Source organism: Calliphora vicina, chromosome 1 (assembly GCF_958450345.1).
Source record: "Calliphora vicina chromosome 1, idCalVici1.1, whole genome shotgun sequence".
In the NCBI taxonomy this organism is placed as follows: Eukaryota; Metazoa; Arthropoda; class Insecta; order Diptera; family Calliphoridae; genus Calliphora; species Calliphora vicina.
In genome coordinates this window covers 83,663,401-83,682,079 of record NC_088780.1, presented here as the reverse complement: position 1 = coordinate 83,682,079, position 18,679 = coordinate 83,663,401, and the positions used below count along the sequence as shown (strand labels likewise).

Here is an 18,679-nt window from a genome sequence, read left to right as displayed (position 1 = left end):
AAAGCTTATGCACTAAGTTTATATTTTAAAGTAGCCAATGGATGTAAAAAGTACTCGTAGAAACATAGCTATTAAGAAAAGACTATAAACAGGTACAATATCCATTTCCAATTTTATAATTTCTAATGCAATAACAGTAATTACAAAAATATTCTTCCCACAATTGATCACCCTTTCCAGTTTACAATTCAACACCAAACGAAAGTGCTTAAATCAAACATCAATTAAACCATACACAGTTTGGTCAACACACATTTAACCGTGTACAAATATTTTGTCAACGATTGACATGTGGTCTCCTTCGTTTGGTATTCTATTTTAAAAAACACAGACAAAAAATTTAAAAAAAAAAACGAAATCCATTAAATGCGTAAACTCGTAAAAAATCGGTTTAAACTGTAAATTGGTATCGATAGAGCACGACAAACAACAACAAATATACGTACATTTATTTATTTATTTACTTGTATGTACGCACTGTGTAATTTGTATGAATTCATAGACAACAGCTACACCAAACAAACAAACAATATCTTATCTTCTGCGAAACAGGGTCATAAAAATGGAACTTTTTTAACTCCTTCGTCAACAATTTAAATTGTTTTTTGTTTTAACATATTTTTTTATGATTCATGTTGTTGTTGTTTTTGCTTATTAACTAAAAAAATTGTGTCCGCCTGGCTGTTGGTGCTGCATTGAATTTGAGACAAGTCACTGCAACGTAAAAACTGCAGCAGCAGCACAACAACAAAAAACATAAAAACACTATTACGAGAGAAAAAAGCAGGTCAAATTCATCAAATTGCGATTTTTACGCTGGTCATAAATTATCAGTGTTTAGTTTTTGTTGTTGTAACTCGCTCTACTGTGGTCGTTGTAAATCAGTTGAAAAACGTTTAAAATATCCCAGTAGAAGGGTTTGTATTTCACGTTTATGACTGATGTTTTCTTTATTATTTTTTCTGTTGTTTTTTTTAAACAAAAAAAAAACACATTCAAAATCATTTCACTTTCGTTGAAAGTTAGTGTTTGTAGTCGCTTTGTTTTACAACCGGCCGTCCTTTTTGGCTGTTCATCACAACAATAGTTTGATTTTCTTCGATAAATAGAGAGAGTGCAGTGCGAGTTTTGAGTTCATATTTCATAGAAATTTGTTGCGCTTTATATTTTTTACCAAAACTGGAATTTTGTCCAGTTTTAGTTTTTGGAATTTTTTAATTAAATTTAGAGCGTTAAAAAATACAGAAGAACAAAAATGAAATGTACCTAAAAATATGATTGTAATAAAGAAGAGAGGTAGAAATCGAACCCTTTGACACAGCATGATCAGGCAACAGAATCGTTTGTTGATGTTTCACCATTTATGACGGGAAAAGTTTAAGAAGTAGAAGGAGAGAAGAAGAAGGTCTGGCAATCTAGTTCCACAGCAGGCGGTAGACATGAAAAATATAAACATGCCTTCACACTGTTTTTTATTGTGCTGTGTAGTTGTTGTTTGTGGACTGAATAGTCTGTTGCACTGAACAAAAAATTGCAAAATATTTTGGCTGCAGTTAAAAGTGAAAGTCAATTGCTTTGAGTTGCTTAGATTTATCTTTAATTATATATCGATCTTAATAAATATTACTGTCATTAAAGTGAAAGAAAGAAACGTATAATGTAGAGTATCCAAAACCGAAACCGTAAACCGCTCAACCGTTTTTTCATCTTTGTAAACTCCAGCGGTTTCGGTTTCTTTTAACTTTTCTGTTTTTTGACAAACCGGTTTTTGTAAGACGGTTAACAGGTTTTAATTAAATGTGTTTTCTAAAGCTCATTTAAACATATTTATGATAAACTTATGAAAAATTCTAAATTTCCGAAGATTTAGTACACATTTGCTATTAGAGTCCATAAAAAATAAAAATAAATTTAAGGATATCTTTTTCATATTAAATAAAAATTTAATATAAACCGGTTAACCGGTTTTTTTGAAGACAAAATTCGAAACCGTTTTTTTAAAAGACAATAATCAAAACCGGTTTTTTTAAAAACACACTTTTTCGGTTAAACCGGAAACCGTAACGCGATACAGTTTGACGACGCTAATTATTAACCAATGCGAGTGAAACGCAATCCCTCGAAGACAACGCAAAAAGGACGGCCCCTAATTGCCCTTAAACGATAATGGCAATGATGCCATTATCCTCCATTTAGAGCAGAAGTAGGAATGCTTCTTTCATTTTGCTATCTGAATTCAGTTTAAACAATTTTCAACATTGTTTTTTATTTTCCTTATATACATTGTGAGGTTACAGCAAAAAAAAAAAACAGAATTAATACCTTCAAATAACTGATTTGAAAGCTTCATAAAAGTTTTTCTGCAGATTTTTGAAGCCTTTTAATTTAAGCCGCTTTAATGAGACCATTTTTGCCAAATGGAGTCATTTATTTGTAATTCTCCCAATCGCGTTCAGTTGTATGCAGCAGTGTACGCTTGCAGTTGTCCCTTTGTTAATGACTTTCAACAATTGATATCAATGGGAAACGATTAAAATGAGAACTTTAAAATAAATGGCAGCTTGACGCAAATGGTCAGTCAGTCACATGATCACTAAAATGGCCAAAATATTTCAGCTGTTGTAGCTGGCTGTTCCAGCAACGAGATACTTAGTCGGGGACACAGGCCACTAATGAGTTTTTACATTATAAAAATTCATAAATTACAATTTACACTAAGCCGGCTCAATGAATGTAGATGTAGCATGTATGAAGTCCGAAATAACAACGTTGGTCATTTCAAAAAAACAACTTGTTGTTGATCGGAAATTGTGTAATATCGAATGTGAGTGAAGGCATGTGTGTGTGTTGCAGTATTTTGCAATGAAAATGTCTGTGTGTTGTGCAATTATCAAGCGGGACATGGCTGCAAAATGGCTAAAAGCCTCAAGTTTTTTAAGTAGAGGTGCGGCACTGCAGAAACCCGTTTAGTGCAATATTTTAAAAAACTTTATTAGAAGATGCGATTAGTGGCGATTATTTAAATACAATAAATGGCAACAGCAACAACCACACTCAACAAAACCAACAAACATTAACGACGACAACAACTAACAAACGTCCAAAATAAAATTTAAAAAAACGACAGAATTTGATTAAAAAAATAAATTCTCTACTTTATAACAGACTACAGCAAAATAAAAAGCAGCAACAGAATTACTTGTATCTACACAAACATCAAACGAGCTAACGAACATGGTTGGGGACGGGCCAATGACAACAAAAAATAAATAAAAAAAAAACAACCAACAAATTGTATGCATAAATTCATACAATAAATGTACGAATAATGACAGCGATCAAGTGTATGGGAGTGAATGAGGGACTGACAGACAGTAAGAAGAAAACATTTTTTAATGTTTTTGCTTGGTGTTTTTTTATTTTTATCAAAACATAAATATTTTCCAATTCCCCACACGTTCTACTTTTGCATTTTTCCTTTAGCATTGAAATTATTAAAAATAAAACAAACTCTTGCATATACAATCGCACTCAAATTTCTTATTCATTAAATTAGTCTGGTTTGTTATTATCTGAAACAAACATTCATAGATGACGATTTACAAAAATACTCATACATATGAGTATGTATCTATGTATATATGCGAGGGTTAAGTGAGAAATATAAATCTGAAAAGTATAAAGATCATTAAGCAATGTTAACAAATAATACATTTGTCTAATTTTGATTTTAAATTACTTTTCAAATTCAAAATCACATTTATTATTCATATTCTCAATCATCCCTCGTATTATGGAGCAAATTTCCTGGCATTTAAATGACTAAATTTATTCAAATACATGCCAATCAACACAGCATAAAAAAATAAAAAGCAAACATTTTTTTAAATAAATTTCTAATCTGATTGTTGTTGTCATCCTGACCATCTTATTTTATCTGTTTGTTGGCAGCAGCAGATGCATTTATAAAAAATTGTGTTGCAATTAGTGGAGAGTTTTAAAATTATTGATTTATATTTCCGCCTAATGTTACAGTTACATGTTTTCATACACAAATATGTATGTAGGATTCTAATTCATGTGTGATTATTTGTGAAAATATTGTACCTATAATTTTTTGTTATTTTTATAGTTATATTATATTCTGGTGAATGTGTTATGTTTCTAATACCGTTAGCTCAAAGTATTTTTAGACTACAACACTCGGGGTTGTTAAGGAATCCAATAGTTGTTGGAATCGGTTTTGAAAACGACAATAAAGGTACATTTGACTTATGAAATCCAATGTAATTTTATGTTTAATCGATAAAGAATTTAATTATAATGGTAATATTAATTTCAATATCAACAAAAACTCTTTTGAGGAGTTATATTTTTTCTGTCATAAAATAAAAGTCATTTGAGGAGTTTTATTTTGCCCGTCAAAAAATAAAACTCCTCTAGTTTATTTTCTACTTCTTTTCAGTGTCTTTATTGAGTCTATCTGATATAATGTTTGTAGTAATTTATTTGATTAAGAAAAAAAACAACAACAATCAAATAATAACAAATTAAAATCCCTCTTCATTTTATTTTAATTACAATTTATTCAATTGCAGTGTAAGGTGCTTTACAAATTATAATCATTCCCACGACAGCTGATGCTACGCACCGGAATGACCCAAGTTCACTCGGCCAAGGGCTGTCAACTCAGCAATCACTGCTGCTACAACAAAAACAACAAATTATAATGGTCTGACCAGCGGCAAGCTTTAGGTGTCAATTTACATAAAATGAGCTTTATTTTCTGAAGGGAAAAATTAAACTCCTCAATTGAGTTTTTTTACGGAAAAAATAAAACTCCTCAAATGAGTTATTTTTATGACGACTATTTAAAACTCTTTTTTAAGAGTTTCATGCGAACTTTTATTTTTACGTTGAATAATAACTGTTTTTGATAGATTTTTATATTTAAAGTCACAAAATAACTGTTATAAAACAACTTTTTTGATATCACTTATAACCGAACGGTCCCTTCAACATACAGACGGACAGACGAACATATCTATAACGGTCCAGAAGGACGAATTTGAAAATTATTAATACACAGCATTGTTGTCTTTAAATACATTTATAGTGTAAAGCTGATAATAATTACAAGATTTTTTACAATATTTCTAATATTAATTATGCAATATTCATGAGTTCTTTTTATTAGCTTAAAATAACCTCAATAAGCTCTATAATGAATGAAAAGGAAATGTGTGGTTTGTGGTTTCACATTAATGGCAAGGGAAGAAAAGTATTGAAATACTGAGCTGCCTTATAACTAAAATATCCCAGCAGTTAAGCAAGTAGTCAATCCCTTAAAGACAGTAATTGTCGCAAATTTCTTATCACTTGGCTGACTCCATTTTATATATTTTGGTCATTTGACACGTGTGTGCACTTTGTAGTGCAAGTAGATGACAATTGGTTACTTTATGCATCCCAAGTAATCTAGTAATCTATTTTACCCACCAGAAGCATTGACTACTTTCGATCAGCTATCCGATAGTCACATTGTAATCAAAAGGGTCAATTGACCCCCTGCTTAGGACATGCACGTGTTAAAATAACTAGTCAAGTAACCAGTTACAAAGCTAGCACGGTAACTGACGCTATGTAACCAGTATGTGAATCCAATGTGTTGCCTACTTTGGACCAGCTATTAGACAGTCCCATTGTAATCAAAGAGACAATTGACCCCCTGCCTACACAGAAAAAAATTACGACAAATCAATTGTCATATTAAATACCAAATTCGTCTATACAATTATTTGTTTAATTGAAAAGGCACCAACAACCGATATTGTAAATACAAAAAATAATTTTGTTGAAAAAAATTGTTTAAATAACGAGTACGTTTTATTGAACAATTAATATGTTAACAATCAACTATTAAATTTTAACAATGTGTTTGTCATATTAAAAAATTATATTATTAAGGTCTTATTCATAATCAATTTTTAAATTTATTAAAGGTTTATAAAACAGATTTTGTATGGAAATTTAGTTTTATAAACCTTTTATAAATTTAAAAATTGATTATGAATAAGGCCTTTAGTTGTTAATTACATTTTCTACGATGTATTTATAATAACTACATACTTAATTGACCTTTATATACTAAGAAATAAACAATAAAGGTTTCTTTTAATTAGATTATTTTATTAAGGTTTAATCTGTAACAAATGCGATGGTCTTCTAACACAAACACTTCACTGGTTCCACATACACTAGTCCGTCCGATTTTTATTATTGGAGTTTTTGTACATTTGGTGGCTTGAGATTGAGACTTATAACGGAGTCACAGTTAGTCTTCGCTTTGAGTACCTGCATATATTCCTACATGAATGAAAAGTTTATACATCAGATATTGATATAGGATTTCTACAGAGCTCTTAATACTTACTATGATGATTATAATCTTGGAAGGACAGAAACCGCACCAGCACGCTACGGATGTTGTTCAAGGAATCTCAATCTCTGCCAAAAAATTAAGCCGGAGATTGCTTATAAAGGAACGTATTTTCTGTTCAAATAAATTTTAAACAAATGAATTGCTGATACACAACTATTAGAAATTGTTAATATAACAATTTCAAAATTAATTAATTAATAAATCAAATTGTTACATAGTTGAACTAAAAGTTAACAATTTTTTTTAATCACTTAAGAACTTTTGTCATTTTTTTAGGTCACTAAGGTAGAATCATTCGATTGGCAACAAATTCGGTTGCTATCACGAATCTGTTTTCTCTGTGTGAATAAGGTGATATTGTTAAATAAACTCAATACGGAAACCAACGTTTTTATTTTCATAATTTAAAGACTAGTTTGCTTTCAGACAACTTCTGTGATATATGAATACCTGTGATATATGAATACTTCGTCACCATAAAAAATAACCAGAGATTGAGAAAATGGGAGTTACAGTTTTATCAACCAAAATATACTTTTATAACCTCAAAAATATCCTTAAATATTTAAAATTATCAGGTGATGGAAACCGATTTCGAAAACGAAACAATTTGAAAACGAAAATATATGCGATATATTTGTTATTTTCATTTTGGTTATTTAATTTAATACTTTTGCATTAATTTTTTTTGGTAGCTTCATTTAAATTATTTACATATATGTATCCCTACAAAATAATTAGCCATGGATTGAAAACAATTCTTGAAATCGATCGAAACTCATCACACCTTTTCAAATCGATCGATTTTCATCTCTTACCAATATATTTCGATTTTGAATGTATTGAATTCTGTTTCCAGCATAAAAATTAAATTTAATCCTAAAACAAATTTTCAAATCGGAGAATCATTATTTTTTAAAAATCCTAAATCACATGTTTCTATGTAATATGAAGGTAAATAGTTAGTTTTTTTTACACCCAGAGAAAAACAACTTAAAATAAATAAAAACCATATTGAATTAATAAGAAACATTAGCGAAAGTCTAGTAATGTTGAATTTTTTATTTCAATATGGAACAATATTAATTTAAAGTTGAAAATTACACTCTGCTACAAAATAATACTTTTTGTCAGAACTTGAAAAGCGACTTAATGGGTGTTGTAGGCCTAGGTGAGGACATACTAAAACCATTTTCAAAGATTTTGAAACACTTTAAAAATTTTGAGTTATTTTGAAAAAAGCTGTTTCAGTGTAGGTAGTAGTACTTTAGTACCTCTAACTCACGATTTCAAAATTTTAAACAATTATTTTTTAAATTCAACAATAATTATTTTAATTTTTTTCTAAGAAACTCTATTTTTTACTGTGTTTTAAAGACAATTTTATATAGAAAAAAATGAGATATTACCTGTTAAAATCGGTTTATATTTGCAAAAGTTATTGAACTCTTTCGAAAAAAGTTAAAAATTTTACATTTTATTTGTATAGTTTTTCGTTTTTTTATTCATATGCGCTAGGGGTGAAAATACTAAAAAGGTGTTAATGAAAAGTTTAATAACTTTTACAATTTTCATCCGATTTGAATAATTAAAACCATGTTAAGAACTAAATTTCATTTATATCTTTTATATATAATTCTTCTGTACGTGTGTTAGTAACTGAACTATTTGAGTGGGTCCCTGGATGGTTTAGATTCACAATTGACCTATATAAGTACAATGGACATGGCACCATTATAGAGGGAGTCTTCAAACTTCGTGTGAGCTATGGCAGAACAACGTTTGCCGGGACAGCTAGTATTGGTATAAATTTTTATAACCTTCCATAATGAAAACCGAAGTTAAAAAAGTTGATAAATTTAGTTTTTCTTTTATTTATTTTGAACAAAAACAATACTCATAACTTACAAATGTATCAAAAAAGCATGTCGTTTTAAAACGTAATCAGTTTTATTTCCAAACCCGTTAAAAAATCTAAAGTCGGAAAAAAAATTACTGAGTTACAGATCGATAAGGTGAAATCGGTTTTTTCAGATTAATTTCTGAATTTTTTGACACAGTTTGTAATGTACTCAGCAAGACCTATAACCCTAGGTTTTTTTCCATCTATCGTAGTTCAATATGGGTTTTCTATTATAATGAACATTATTGAATTAAGTTGTTCTTGTTTTCATTTGTTCATTCTACATTTTAAACATTAAACACTTTTTGCAAAAATACAATTGTTTTTATTTTCCTCATACGAGTATTATAATATATAATACACAATATTAAAAAAAAAAATGTTATACACATTGATTAACATAATGAAAATTGATGATATTCCAAAATTTTTCCTGTAAATTAATTTAGGTTTGTATTGCAAAAATCGAATTTTTGATTTAAAATATGTATGTATGTCTCTCATAAAAAGTGATTTACTTCAAAACCGTCTAAAGGAATGATGGTCGCTAGTTTAATGTTGAATTTTTTTCTTCAATATGGGATAATTTAGTTTATGCAGCCATAAGCAACATGGCTGCACACAAAATTCAACAAATAAAACACACACACACTGAGTGAATGCCTGGTTGCCTGCCTAACTAAAACAGCTTGCAACAATTATGGCGGTAGCTAAATGTCTCACTGCTGTACAGCGCCCCCTACACATGCCAACACCACAAGAGTAAAAGAGATAGCGAATCTCTGAAGTGAAACGGGTAGAAGGGGAAAATTTTCAAAAGATTCAATTTCATTTAGTTTAATTAAGAAAAGAAAACAGAAAAATAGCCCTTAGAGGATGCTAAAAGTTAAAATTCACTTCATTCCAGTAGAGTACTGTAGGGAAGAGTTTCGGTGATGTGGCACAGTGTCTGATTTTTATTTTGAAGTGACGTGCTGAGTGCATGAACAACTCTACGAGCTGCGGCTGTATTAAAGTACTCTACTAACTATGTAGATATAGTAAAAGTACTAAGTCTATTAAGCTGTATCTGTTGTATGCTTGTTACGAGCAGTGCAATACAGTGTTTACAATTTTCTATAATACAACAGTTTTTGTTTTGTTTTTATTTTGTTGTATTTACTTTCGAATTTGGCGCTCAACCATTATTAGTTTTTCCTTGTAGCATTCATTAATACTCGTACCACAACCTCTTAAAGTCTTCCTCATAAGCAACGTAATCTTCATCGTCATCAGCAGCATCATCGTCAACGAAGCAGGAATATAAGGCATTTATTTGCAGTTGTTGCTGCCACATCTCTACAAGTATTTGTAAGTATTTATTTGTTTGTAACTAGGTACATACATATTTAGTTTTTCTTATTAAAGTTTTAGCTTTTCATGTTCATTTACTAAAGTTCGTTGTTCGCTGCATTTGTAATTCAGTGCAGAAAACTTGTGCGTCTTATGTTTGATTAAGAAGTAAAACTTTACTTTGGCCAAATAATGCCATAAATGAAGATTCGCTTTTTCTATTTCCAATACATTTACCAATACCAGTAATGGAATTATAGAAATATACAAACATTGCTATTCATATGCACATTAGGGTGTATGTTTATTTTTTGGATGAAAATATTATGTACTGAAATCGAAAAAACCTTAACACACGTTTTTCATTTAATTTTATTTTATTTTTAATATTATTGGATTTTTTTGATCATGTCATCATTTTCAAGCATGTCAGTTATTATGTTTAAAGTCAATTATATTAATTTGTTGTTAATCTGATTAAAATGAGTGACGAGAAAAAATTGCGTACTAAAATTATTAAATATTTTCAAAAAAACTCAACTTGGTCCCACAAAAATTGGGCAAACAATCAAAGGTCTCTCGTCAAACTAATTCTAATGTTATTAAACAGCATTGGGAGAATTTGTCCGTTGATAGAAAACCTGGTTCATGTAGAAATAATGGTCCACATGATGTGTCAAAAGCCAATAAATACAAAGCATTTTTAAAAGATCTCCCAACACATCCCGTAGGAAAGCAGTCCGCTTAAGCTCAGTACTCGGACTATTTGGTACGAAATGTTAAAGCCAATGCAGGTTTAAAAACGAGCAAGGCTCACAAAGTTCTTGACAGGAACTCTGCTAAAAATTTAGAGGCCAAAGACAGGGCACGGAAATTGAAGTAAAATTTTATACAGTAGTAAATGAAGTAAATTTTTATAATGTGAAGAAATGTAGGTATGGAAAATTTTCGCAGCTTCCTGGTCAATATTTTTATGTTGGTGATGCTCGAGGGAATGTTGTAGAAAAGTTTAGGACCCAAAAGCAAAATATTTTCCCAAAAATTTCTTTGTGTGGCATTTGTTACAAAAGGCTCTATAAATACCGAAATTTACATCAAGGAATATTTACAAAAGGCTTCTTAATGTGTCCACTTATTTTTGACCTGATTTGTCAACCTGTCACTATGGTAAGAAAGGTCTTGAGAGGTAAAAGAACAATTATGTGGTATTTGTACCAAGAGAGGCAAACCCTCCCTGGATCTAAGGTCAGTGGAGTGATATTGGGATCTTGTTAAAAGAGAATTGAAGAGCACAAAAAATGTGTCCGAAAGTGTGGTAGATTTTAAACTGAGATGGACTACGTATTCGAACAAAGTGACAGAAAGCACTATAAAAACTTTAATGGAAAGGTTTTCGTAAAAGGTTCATAAATTCATTACTATTGATTAGAACTATGAAAATAATGTTTTTTGAAATTGTAATAATAATAATAAAAATTTCAATCAAATAAAAACAAAATAGAAACTGTAAGATTGGTGGTTTCAGTTTTATTAACTTATATGTCCTTACATTCTTAAAATTACCGACGTGATTCTGAAAGTAGTTCAACAAGTAATCTAAACTAAGCATAAAATATCAAAAAAAAAGTGGAGTGTAATATATGTTACTGTGTAGTGTTGACGGTGGAGTTTTGAATTGAAATGCACAACAAATTGTTTTAAATTTACTGCTCCGTAATTTTTATTATAAATGTTGTTTACAATCAAAAGAATACACACGCCGATTTATTTTCTGATTCCGGCAGTACTTCCCGATTTATTAATCCAAATTTTGGTCTTATAATAATTTCTGGGTATGTATATTGAAAGTGAGAGAGATTATTTCTTTACTGGAAATAGCAGACAAATTTTGTAAATCTTAACAAACAAATTTGTTTTAATTAAAGCTAAATAGACATCGTTCAATTGGGACCATCCTAATGTACAAATATTTAATATTTTTAACATTACTGGATAGCGGTTGATAATATGGTGACGGTTGTCTGGAGTTGTGCATTCAATGGATTTGCACTTGATTGGATTCTGCGAACAGGTTGTTTAGTAAAATCGTAGTAATTTCAATATAAAAACTTTATGTTAAATACACGAATCTAGTTGTAAACATTTAAATGTTTATACATAATAATTAACAGATAATAATTATAATTTAAGATACAATATCGAAAATAAACTACAACTAAAGAAATTTAGTAACAATAATAAAAAGTTTAACAACACAATTTAATATGTATTTTTTCTAATAACTTAATGAGATTTCGATTTTGTATGAAAATTGATTCCTGGTTATGGCTGCAATTAATGCACAATTTAAGTTGGATCAGTTATTATTACATTGTTGACATCATCATCAAATAATCTGTTTTCTATTCTATATATTGGGAGCACATATTGAGAGCACACCTTTTAGAAATTTTTTAATGAATTATGGAAAAAATAAATTTTAATATTATTCTTATGCAACCGTCTTGAAAATTTTGAAATTTTTACAAAATCTGCTGCACTGTTAACGTTTTTGAGCACACAGGTAAAAACTAAATGGGATATATACATATTCCAAGAAATATGTGTACATTAGGCCGGGTCGATTTGTATGGACGATCAAAAAGTATAAAATCGTATAGCAGAAACGCAATCTACGGGAAATTCTAAGAAAGTTTTCTCAAGAAACCATAGGTCTAAAATCATATCCTATCTTGCGCATTTCGTCTTTTATCAAATAAAAAGAAACTATTAAAAAAATGAATACTGAAATATCATTTTATAAAATACAAAGTGTGTAGCAGATTTTCTGAAAGCTTCTGTCCTCTGGTACGATTCGTTTGTACATAATTTTTAATTGGACCGGTAGTTTATAAGATCTGTATCTTTATTGACACTTTTTCGACCCCACTATGACGTATATAAACGGAATAATTAAGGTTTTTGGGAGACTATTGTCGGAGTGTTCGTTAGAGAGCAAAATGTTGTCTGAAAGGAAAATGCGTTTGGAGATATAAAGTACTGTACCGGTTATAAATAAAACTACGGAATAAATTTTTAAAATTTTGCATAATTTTTAAAAAGAACAGAAAATTGTAGAAATAAATTCGATTAGAAAGTGTTATTTATTGGGTGTATGGCTAAAAAATGCGAGATTTTTTTAAATATTTTGCTTTTATTTTAAATTGTTGGCCATTGTTAGCCATGACCTTTTCCCATGTTTCTGTCAACATATTCCGTAGCAAAAGAACTACTCATCTTTTGAGGCCAAGAATGAATCAATCCAATTTTGGATACTCTGTTCCAAAATGAAGCGTTAAGAGAGCGTTATGCATGAATCGAAAAAAATAGTAGTCTGACGGGTATGTTACGGTTTCATGCCCGCATATTCTGGGCGTTTTTATAAAGTATAAAGTAAATTCTATTTCCTTTCGATGACGAAGCAATTACGACAATACATACTTCAATAATAATATCAACATATTTGGGGTCTCCTATTAGGTCGTATTGTCATTAGTGTCATAAAATATGTTTTTAGTTTAAACAAATTTCTGTTGTGCTGCAAACAAAAAAAAGTGTTATTTTATGACAAACCAATAAACATAGTTCTAAATGTCTTATTAGTTTATAACTTTTTTTTTGAAACCCAACAAAAATTTATTTAAACTAAAAAAATATTTTATGACACTATGACAGTACGACCTAATAGGAGACCGTTTGAATCCCCCAATTATTTTTTGATTTTTTGTTGCAAATATGTTACAATACATTTGATATATTTTTATTATTTTGTATTTCTAAATCGTTTCTTTTTCAAATACCTTTTAAAATTTAAAATTATTCAATAAATATGTACGTATTTCGAATCGACCATATAAAATCTATTCATATGTATGATTCAAATATTGTCTTTATTTAATTGGTTTGATTTTTATGAGTTTTTAAGTGTTGCAAAAATAAATGAATGAAAATGAAAACAAAATTCATTAAAATAAAATTGTATGCCGAATATTCACATGAAGACAGACATTTAATGTGTTATTTATGACTTGATCGTTGTTGACACTAAGCTGACATGTTTTGTTTAAATTTAAATTGTTAGCCATCAGAATATAAATTTTTAATGCTAAATTGTATGCAATATTAAATTAAAATTAAATATAAAGTAAATTAGATATTATTAAACTAAATTTTGTGTATATATACCTATGATTTATTATAATAATGGTAATATATCAAACAATTTAGTAGTAAATTAATATTTATGACATCTAGAATTATAAGGTTCTCTGTGGTCTTACTAGTAAATACCCAACGAAATGTTTTAAATTGAAATAATTGACAAAATAAGATGTTTTAGAAAGATATGGTGAATTTTGCGAACGAACCAGAGCCTTTGTATTCTGTTGAAAACTATTTATTTAATATGGAAATTTATTATTTGAATAAGGCAAAACTTATTACCCGTATGACTAAAGAAAACAAAATAAACTTTTGAGTTTATGCCACAAAAATTATTGCAAAAATATGCATGCAATTGCTCTTGGCACCAAAATGTTGTTCTGTACAAAATCCATTTAGTCGCTGAATCTGTTGCAGCCTTCATATTAAAATATTTCCATCAGTAAGATTTTATAAATCTACATTTTTGCATGCAAACCCAGCAGTTTTACAGGAAGTCAATGTACAGTAATTGTCGTTAATGTCTGACTCCAATTTATATATTTTAGGACATTTGACACGTATGTGCGCTTTGTAGTGCAGATAGAAGTCAATTGGTTGCTTTGTACATCCAATATAATCTAGTGTGAAGTTAATTGTTACTTAATTGTCTCTAAGTAATCTAGAGTGTAGTCAATTTAAACGGTTATTTTGTTATGTACTTTAGGAAGAAGTGATTTTATCCACCAGATGTAATCTATTGGAGAATTGTCTGAGGAAGGTTTGTTTACAAGGAATCATCTCTGTCAAAGAGCTGTATTATTCTCTTACATATTAGAACAATTAGATATATAACTGATCAAGTTACGAGTTAGGTAGCGAGTAAGGTAACTGTCTCTATGTAACTGGCATGTAACTCCAATGCGTTAACTATCTATGTAGGTTCAATTGGGTAACTGATTAGGGCACACACATGTTAAAATAACTAGTCACACAGCTATTTATGTAACTAGACGTTACCCTAAGTGATAGGTACAAGCTCTAGGTGGAGACAGTCACCCAGAACTGCTGGGTAAATACATATATATGTATGTATACTGTGTAAATGTGAAATACATTCATATGTTAAAACAACAAAACGTCAGTCAAATGCACTTGTACTTGTCGTACTCATACTTGTACTTGGAAAAAATACTCTTATTAAAAAGCATGAAGAAAAAGCGAAACATGTCAGAGCCATAAAATGACATAAAAACAAATTGACTGAACTAAAACGATACGAAACGAAAAACAACAACTTTTTTTAGACATTATTCTGTATTTTTTTTTTCTTTGACTCATTTGGTTTTTAAAATATTTATAAATATGCAAATTCAACTTGGGTGCATGAATATCAACAAAAATTCATTACAAAAAAAATAGAAGAAAAACTTAATACGAATGCAGCCAATAGTCATACTTCATTCCTCTACTTCTTCTGGTTCTTTTTCATATCTCTATAGATAAATTTAAATATTTTAATTTATGCATGTATGTGTGTGAGCGTGTGCATGTATATAAATTGGTATGTGTCGTCTGGAGACAGACATTAGTGAGTCACAAAAAAAAACATGAAGAACTACTACGTCCACAACTATATCAGAGCCAAAAGCCAAAACAATCTAAAATCCCTCAAAGGAATCCAAAGAGTGTTTTGCAGCCATTAGCTTATGTCGAATAATGTTACTCTGCCGGGCTGTCGGTTTGTATGTTAGACTATCTGTCTATTTCTTTATTTAACAAAATTTATGTAATCCAATGTTTGTGCACGTTATCATTACTACTAGTTCTCATTGAAAGAAATATGAGGAAAATCGAAAATTTTAGTGAATCCTTAAAACATGGTTTATAATGGAAACAATCAGAGACTCATATCGGTAGACCATATAAAAAAAGAAACTTGTGAGTGCGAAATTAGATTTCTAATTTTTTATGATCATTTAAAAGTTAAAAAAATTTAAATTAGGCTTTGAAACTTACAGGAGTTTTCTATTAATTTGATATCTGTACTCACAGTTTAGATTTCTACCAAAATAAACTACTGCCGTTGGTATTTAAGGTACTTAAATTAATTTATGAATTGTGTAATAAATCTTCGGAAATTTAGCATTTTAGAATTCTTAAGGCTCTATCTTTATGCAATTATTTTATATTTTTTACCAAATATTGTCAAATGCTATAATTTTCTATAAAATAAATCAATATTTTTAAACATCGTATCAAAGTTTTTTATAAATATGTTTGAATGAGCTTTAGAAAAAATATTTCATTAAAACCGGTTAACCGTCTTATAAAAACCGGTTTGTCAAAAAACCGAAAACTTAAAAAAACATAAACCGGTTTAGTTTAGAAAGATGAAAAAACCGGTTGACCGGTTTTAGGTTTTGCAAATAGAAAAAAAAGAATTGTTGTAAGTTTTTCGTAAAGGTATCTTTGGGTTTAGTGACATTCACAGACTTTCTGAATTATGCTAGCATATCGCGTAAACATAATATCCTTATAATGACAACTCAAAGTAGAATGGACGTTAAAAAAATTTTCAAAATACAAAAGTTGTCCGCACTTTTTAAAAACTTTGCAGAATTCTAATATTTTTTCTTCATTTTTATAATAAAAGTTGTGATTTTAGAACATCGGAAAATATATAGAAAAAACTTCGTGATAGCTAAAATTTATATTATAAAAAAATTTAATAAAATAAATAATATTTAAATACAGAAGAAGGTTTGACCGAGCACATTTGTCATTCAGACAACTGACACTAGCTGATAGTTCCTATGAATAGGTTTAATTTTAATTTCAATTAAGCGAAAGCTGTATAATAATTTATCTTTAAATTTTTGACTTTAAACCAAAATAACGTTTCAGCGCAATGAGAATTGTTTTAATATGTTTAAGTATCTGCTTATATAACTACAAAATGGCGTTCGTGTAATAGGAGAAACATATTTTTAAAATATTTTTAATCAAGTTCTCCAAACTTTTTGATTTTTCTTATATTTATATATGTATATATTTCTTCTGTATGTGTTAGTAAACTCCTCCTTAACGGCTGGGCCAATTCCGATGAAATTTGTTGTGTGTGATTGAGTAGGTCCCTGGATGGTTTAGATTCACAATTGACCAATATAGGAACAATGGGCATGGCACCTCCCATACAAAGTAAAAATTTATTATTGCATATCTGGAGTACTATTATAGTGGGAGTCTTCAAACTTTGTGTGAGCTATGGCAGAACAACGTTTGCCGGGACAGCTAGTAGATATATAAAATAGTTAGCTTCAGAGTTTCCTATTTGCAAATATTTTGAAAATATTTTTCAATTCATTTTATACTTAATTTTTATAAAACTAAAGCCTTCATTAGTGAACTTCGTATCAATCTTAAATCGATTTGTTCAAATATTGTTTCTTATTAGCGACACGTTATGAATCGACTACTAACTTAGGGCCAAGTAAGCCCATCGTAATTGGTATGTAACCGTACCGTTTACTTAACGTAATAGTTTAGTGGTATAAGTAATAGAAAATAAATGTCACGTAAGTATGAAGACAATTTATATTTTTTTAGCAGATTCAAAAACTCTATTGGAAAAACATACCTTTATCCTTTTGTTGTCCTTCACATTGACCAAAAATATAATTGTCTGAAAACACAAAAATAAAAATAATGTTAAAGAGATTCATTTTATAAATCATATCGTGTGCAAATATATAAATTTAAGAAATTCTTTTACAGTGATTTTTTTAAATCGCATTCAAATGTCATCTTTTATTAAAAATTTAAACTGCAAATATCTTTGCTTATAAGTAATATAACAATATAAATATGGGGAAAAAACACGATTTTGTTTAAATTTTGTACGAACAAAAGGTTGCACTTCATAAATTTGGTTTCCAGTTTAATTTTCACAAAAATTTTTAATTATTTTATCAAAAGCGGTGAGTAATTGTGAGCAAGAAATTGAGAATCCTTAAAGCCATAGTAGAGGATATATTTTTGTAGGGCTATATGAAATAATTAAACGATCGTAACCATAGATTGGTTTCTGAACAATGGCATGCAGTAAATAATATTAAATTAAGCATTTTCGAAAGTGTGAAAACAGGTTGACATGGACAAAAAGTTAGCCATAGAGTTCCTAATTTGCAGGACTTTTTTACATTTCCGGAAATGTTTTAATACTAATTTAAGACAAAACCAAAAAGTAAGAAAGTATGGTCGGTCAAGCCCGACCATATAATACCCTACACTAAGTAAAAGAGCAAAAACATTTTTCTTTTAAAATTTCAATAATTTATATTTTTGAGTGATTTTGGGAAGTGGGCCTTATATGGGGCCTATGACCAATTATGGACCGATCACCATGAAATTAGGTCGTGTGAAGCTAGGTCGATATGGGAAGCGGGAGCTATGACTAATTATGGACCGATCGTAACAAAATTTGGTGACACGATTTTTGTATATATAAAACTTATTTGGAGCGCAATTTGTTGAGATAGATTTATAAATTAAACATTTAAAATTTTTAAAAAAAAGTCACATATTGGAAAAAAATTTCGATTTTGCAAAAAAAAATTAAAAAATTGTTACAAAATATTTATTTTGATAGATATCCCACTCGCATCCCACTAAGGGACTAAAAATATCTTAAAGGAATGGACCTAGGCTTTCTTTTGAGCAAAAAAAAAAATTAAAAAAGGGCCCATATTGGAAAAAAATTTTGATTTTGCAAAAAAAAATTAAAAAATTGTATGTCTTGCGTTACAAAATATTTATTTTGA

At 29.3% G+C, this 18,679-nt stretch overlaps 1 long non-coding RNA gene across 1 annotated transcript in view; it reads right to left on the bottom strand.

Moving 5' to 3' along the window:
* LOC135961980 (uncharacterized) overlaps positions 1-17,524 on the bottom strand; it is a 335,365-nt gene extending 317,841 nt beyond the window's left edge. Inside the window, exon 1 of the long non-coding RNA XR_010576621.1 lies at positions 17,497-17,524. This is a non-coding gene — a long non-coding RNA (uncharacterized LOC135961980). The remainder of the gene's footprint in view (positions 1-17,496) is intronic.
* Between the last annotated feature and the right edge of the window lie 1,155 nt (positions 17,525-18,679).